The 6,055-nt window shown below is 43.0% G+C and overlaps 1 pseudogene; it reads left to right on the top strand.

The window, feature by feature from the left end:
- The first annotated feature begins 4,174 nt into the window (after window positions 1-4,174).
- Window positions 4,175-6,052, top strand: LOC114636128 (annotated as a pseudogene).
- The last annotated feature ends 3 nt before the right edge of the window (window positions 6,053-6,055 follow it).

Raw genomic sequence — 6,055 nt, 5'->3', positions numbered from 1 at the left:
TTTTTTTTGTTTGTTTTAGGACAAAATGTTTAAAGATATCTGTTAAATCCATTTGGTTCATAACTTCTCCTAGTTTCACTGTGTCTCTGTTTAGTTTCTGTTTCTATGATCTGTCTTTTGCTGAGAGTGGGGTGTTGAAGTCTTAGACTGCTGTTGACTATGGGGACTTTGGAAGTTGAATTAAACGTACTTGTTATTATACTATGACTAGGTATGGCCCCCATAGTCTCATGTGTTTGAACAATCTAACTGGAGCCAGGGAGTGTAATGTGATGGGCTATGGAGTGGCACTTTTAGGAGGTGTGTCCTTGATGGAGTAGGTGTGTCATTGTGGGTGTGACCTTGTGGGAGGAAGTGCATCATTGTGGATGTGGGTTTTATACCCTGCTCTTACCTCCCTGGAAGCCAGTCTTCTCCTGTTTGCCTTCAGAACAAGATATAGAACTCTCAGGTCCTTCTACAACAGGCTCCCACATTGATGATAATAGACTGAACCTCTGAACTGTTCAGTCAGTCCCAATTCAATGTTCTCTTTATAAGAGTTGCCTTGGTCATTGTGTCTGTTTACAACAGTAAAACCCTAAGTAAGACAGAATTTGGCATCAGAGACTGGAGTATTGCTGTGATAGGCCTGACCATGCTTTTGTTTGGAAGAACCTGCATTTTGGGACTTTGGATTTGGAAAAGAGTGGAATGCTTTATGTGGGTGTTTAATTGGCCATCCTAGTGGGAATATGGAAGAACTTGTTGTTAAGAGCAATTTCAACTGTGCATACATAGCCTAAGAGATTTGAGTGGAGAAGAATTTCAGTATGTGGCCTAAAGACTGTTTTTGTGGTATTTTGGCAAAGAAGTGGCTACTTGTTGCCCTTGTCTGAAGAGTCCAGCTGAGGAAAAGGTTAAAGAAATTTAAATTGATTGCATTATGAAAGAAGCCTCAAAAAAGCCCTGTGGAGACTTTTTCTCTAGTTAATCCTCATGAAGATCATTTTGAACAAGTGTAGCAAGCTTAGAAAGGAAAAATGTGAAATTTGTGGTTGGAGTATTAAGGTGCACTAGGAAGTGAAATGGAGCTGAATCCTGTGGTCCAAGAGATATTAGACTGAATCATGGGACTGTTGACCTTTGGGCAAGATCCCACCCAGCTAAGCTTAGATCCAGGCTTGATAGTGTAAACCTTTAATGCCAGAAGAGTGAATCAAGCAGCTATCTGTGTTCTGAGGCCAGTAGATCAAGTTCCAAGTAGAGAAAATCTTAGTCCAGAAGAAGGACCATACCTCTAATCCCAGTGCTCAGGAGACAGGAACACAGATCTCTGAGTTCCAAGTCAGTCTGCAGAGCAAGTTCCATCAGAGCCAATCAAAGGATTTGGAAAACAGAAAGCTAGTGATAATGTGAAATAACAAGGGGGATTTGTTCTAGCCCCAGCAAGCAGCAGAACTTGGCAGTTTTCTCTGTACCACTCGTTGCCCAGGGTAAACATGTTGGCTGGTGGAGTAGAAGCTAATTGTGCCCAGGGAATGTAATGTGACAGTTTGTATATGCTTGGCCCAGGGAATGTCACTATTAGGAGATGTGGTCTTATTGGAGTAGGTGTATAACTATGAGTGTGGCCTTGTTGGAGGAAGTGTGTCATTATGGATATGGGCATATAGTCTTACAGTCTCAGAAGGGGTATAAATTGATCATCCTTTGGACAAGGCTCTGTTCCACCACCTTGCCTTCCAATTTCCTGAGTCCACATTTTAAAAGCATCTTCCCATAAGATTAACCTTTTTTGTTGTTATTTTTTTTGTTGTTGTTCTAGAGCTATTTCAGACCCTGCAAACTCCTTTTCCAATGCTTCCTACTCCTCAGAGTCACTCAGATTCCTGGGATCTCAGGCAGCAGGTGCTTTATGTATTTTTTTTCTCTGTAAAAGACCACACAGATGCAAACACACACCAACACAACCCACTAAACAAAAAAAAGCACACAAAATTATGGAGTCCATTTTATTCTGGCCAACTACTCCTGAGCACAAGGCCCACCCTAGAGAGTGGGTACCAGTGTCACTGTATTTTGAAGAAAACTTATAGATCCTCTCCTCACAGGTATCATTTAGAAATATTTTCTTGATTCAGAGTGGCACTTTGTCTTCCTCTGTCGTGAGATTGGTCTTGCTTTAACTTGTGTGTGTCTTGTGGATGTAGTTCCTGTGTGCAGCAGCTCTGTTGTGTCTGGAAAACACTATTTTCTTTGTGTATTCCATCATCTCTGGCTCTTACAGTCATTCTAACTCCACATCCTCATGGATCCCTGAGGGTGTGATAAAGAAAACCCATTTAGGATTGAAAGTTCCAAGGTCTCTCCCTCCCTGCACATTGTACACCCATGGGCTTGTGTTAATTACAATCTGCTGCAAGCAGCATCTCTGATGTGGGATGGGCAAGGCACTGATCTATGGGTATAGTAATATGTGATTAGGAGTCCTTTTGCTGCTGTGTTCCTTTCATAGAGTAGTAGTACTGGGTTTGCTCTTAGCTTCTCACAGTGTCTGGTATGGGTTTTTTCTCATGGTGTGGGCCTTGTCCAAAAAAAGTAAATCAGTTAATTACTCCTGTAGACACTAGTGTCCCTCTTGCACCACGATGGCTTATAGGCAGGTTGCTATTGTCAATCCAGGGTCTGTAGCTGGGTGTGAATATGGATGACTTTTCTCTGATGCTATCAGGTAGAGTACTTTCCAACCCTATGAACTCTAGCCAGCAGGACTGAAACATCTTCTAGTTTGGCACCAGCTCAACTTCTTCAGGTTGTGGAGGGTACCCAATTACACTGTCAGTAGCCTGTAGTGTTTGAGGGACCTATGAGAACCACTTTGACTAGTGAGTCCACAAAAATGTAACTGACTCATGGTCCTGGGGGACAGGTTACTAGGTAACGTATGATGTCTAGTTGGGCCACTATCTCCCCCCATGATAATGTAAATTCATTAAAATTCCTTTTATATATGTGTGTATTTTAGGGAGTTTCTGTGGTAGTAGGTTTCCATATGGCTTCTAGAAGGTTTTTAATGTTAGCTTTGCTTCTCCACAGTCCCTCCTTCACTCTGTCCTTCCATCCTCTTCTCCATTCAGTACTACTATTAGAGTTTCCTCTTTATCCTTTATGGTACTGAATTCTTTTTTCCCTTCCTTGGGAGATCCCCTCCTCCCTCCTGGTCCTTTATTAGCTATCTAACCTTTGTGATTATTCTAAATGAGATGCACAACCCTGACGTTCAAATGCTAACATCCCCATAAAGAGCTAACATGCAACATGTATCTTTTGGGGCTTGGGTTTTGGGTCTCTCTGGATGATTGCTTCTATCTCCATCCATTTACCTACAAATATCACTTTCTTTAACAGCCAAAAACTATTCCAGCATATAAACATGCCACATATTTTATTATCCATCATCAGGTGATGGACAGCTAGTCTTTTTCTAACTTCTGACTGTTATGAATAGAACAGCACTGAACACTGATGAGAAAGTGTCTCTGGAGTAAGATGTAGAGTCTTTTGGCTAGATGCCCAAGCATGGTCTAGCTAGATCTTGGGGCAGATCAATATTCAGGTTTTTGAGAACCCTCACCCTGATTTCCAGAGTGTCAATCCCATTCTGCAGTCTCACCAGCAATGACTCTTCTTTCTCTATATTCTCCCCAATTCGTGCTGTGATTTGTGTTATTGATCTTGGCCATTCTGACTTGGGTAAGACAATTCTCAAAGTAGTCTTAATTTGTGTTTCTCTCATGATTAAGGATGTTGAACACTTTAAAAAGTGTCTTCAGACCCTAGAAGTCTTGGGTATCTGCTTGTTCGGCTGATGTGAGGACAGCGGGCGATTGCAGCTAAGAAAAGAGAAAGACTTGGCAGCACTCAGAAGTCGAAGACAATTTCATTGGTTCAGTTAATTTTCTATTCCATGATTTGGGGATATTCCCTGCCCAAAAATACTCCTGGGAAATTGACAAGTATTAAGTGTGAGTAAAAGACATAATAGTTTGGAACTGAGTGAAAACATGGGAGTCCCTGTTGAAAGCAACCAGCTAACAATTTCTGTGGTTGAGTTGTCATTGGAAGAGTAAGTCCATTTCAAGAATACTTGGAGGAAGCAGTGGCTTGTTCCAGGAAGCTACTGTTGGCCAGCATGCCTAATCAGGGAGAAGACTGCTATTTTTATTTCTATTCTACATGCACCAAAGGTGACAGCTGCCCATTCCATCACTGTGAAGCTGCACTAGGGAATGAACGTGTCTGCACTCTATGGCAAGAAGCCCATTGTTTTCGACGGGTGTGCAGATTTCGCCACATGGAAATTGACAAAAAACGAATTGAAATTCCTTGCTATTGGGAAAATCAGCCAATGGGATGTCAAAAACAAAATTGTGCTTTCCATCACACCAGAAGTCCTTACATTGATGGAGTGTTCCTACCTCCAAGCAAAACTGTGTTGCCCACTGTCCCTGAGTCACAAGAAGAAGTAAAGGCTAGCCAGCTCACAGTTCACTGGAACAAGATGTTTGTTCACTCTAACTCCTCCCTTCAGCTTCTGAGTGAAATGAAAGTAGGGAGTTCAGGAAATGTTCCCATCTCCACACATCCGACTGTTATAGTCAATATTGCAGATGATGATGATGAAGATGATGGTCAGTTTTCTGAGGAGGGTGATGAAAACAAAACACCTGCCCTGCAACCAACTCCTCACATCCATAATGGATCACAAGTGGCTTCTGCCTGAAAACCTGTAGTCAGTTTAAAGCAAGGTGAATGTTTGAATTTTGGAATAAAAACTCTTGAGGAAATTAAATCAGAGAAAATGAAAGAAACATTTAAGAAGCAAGGTGTCTCCTTGGGAGTTTCCAGGGTTTTACATCAGTCTCAGTCCAATCCAGGCCCTGAGAAGAAGGTTCAGACAGTGGTGAGGATGGTAACTCTATCAAACAAACAGGAAGAGCCCTTGCTTAGACTGAGTCTTCCTGAGAGACAGGGGAAACGAAAGCTTTCAGGGGATGGTGACTGGGATCCCCCATTAAAGCAAAGCCTTGCACAGAGGCTGGGTAAAAGAGTGGAAGGACCAGAAACTGACATTGATAAAGCAGCGAAGAAAATGCGAGTTCATAAAGTCGGTGAGATTCACGTGAAGACTTTAGAAGAGATTCTTCTAGAAAGAGCCAGTCTGAAACGTGGAGAACTGCAAACTAAACTGAAGACAGAAAAACCTTCAGGAGCTGATGATTCTCCATCAGGAACAGGAAGTTCTTCCTTAGTGCAGATCAAATCCTTCTCTAAGGTCCTGACTGAAAAGAAACATCGGCAGCAGGAAATGGAAAGACAGAAATCCGAAAATGATCCTGGTTGTCTCGAGCTAAGAGAAGATATTGAAGTGAAAAAGACAGCGAATCTGCCAACTGTTGCTGTTAGCAGAGGACAACCAGAAGAGCCTGCAGGAAGTGCCAGGTCTATGTAGGAAGTGCGTGTTAAGATGCTAGAGGAGATTAAACTGGAGAAGGCCTTGAGGATGCAGCAAAGCTGTGAGAGTAGTGGCAACTCCCGACCTCAAGCTGAGGCTGCCCCAAGGCCAAAGAGGCTTCTCCACATCCCCAAGAGAGCAGGTGAAAAAGAAGAGAAAAAACTTGAACTTGAAGACAGTGGTGATGTTCCTTCCCAGAACAGTGTGTCCAAGACGGAGGCTGTTGAGACTTCAGATGAGACCGTAAGTGACCCCACAAAACTTCCAGCCAACAGATGTGGGACTGTCAAAGAGAAACACACCGAGAGACAGCAGTGGAGAGGAAAGACACAAAAGGAGAAACCAGCCCTTTCATCTGAGTGTGGAGATGAAGCTTCTTGCTCTACCAGAGTGGTGGGGAAGCGGGAGCTCACTCCTATATCTGGCATCACTAGGCACCTGGCAAAACGGCTCCACGTGGAGTCATCCCAGAGAGGGGAGGTAGAAACCAACCCCAAAGTAAATGTGAAGCCATCTGTGGTCGAGGTTGTCTCACTTCCCATATTGGCTCCCAAAGGC

The sequence above is a fragment of the Grammomys surdaster genome, unplaced genomic scaffold, assembly GCF_004785775.1.
Source record: "Grammomys surdaster isolate TR1022 unplaced genomic scaffold, NIH_TR_1.0 122358, whole genome shotgun sequence".
In the NCBI taxonomy this organism is placed as follows: Eukaryota; Metazoa; Chordata; class Mammalia; order Rodentia; family Muridae; genus Grammomys; species Grammomys surdaster.
The sequence above is the reverse complement of the archived record's forward strand: the minus strand, read 5'-3'. Positions and strand labels throughout refer to the sequence as shown.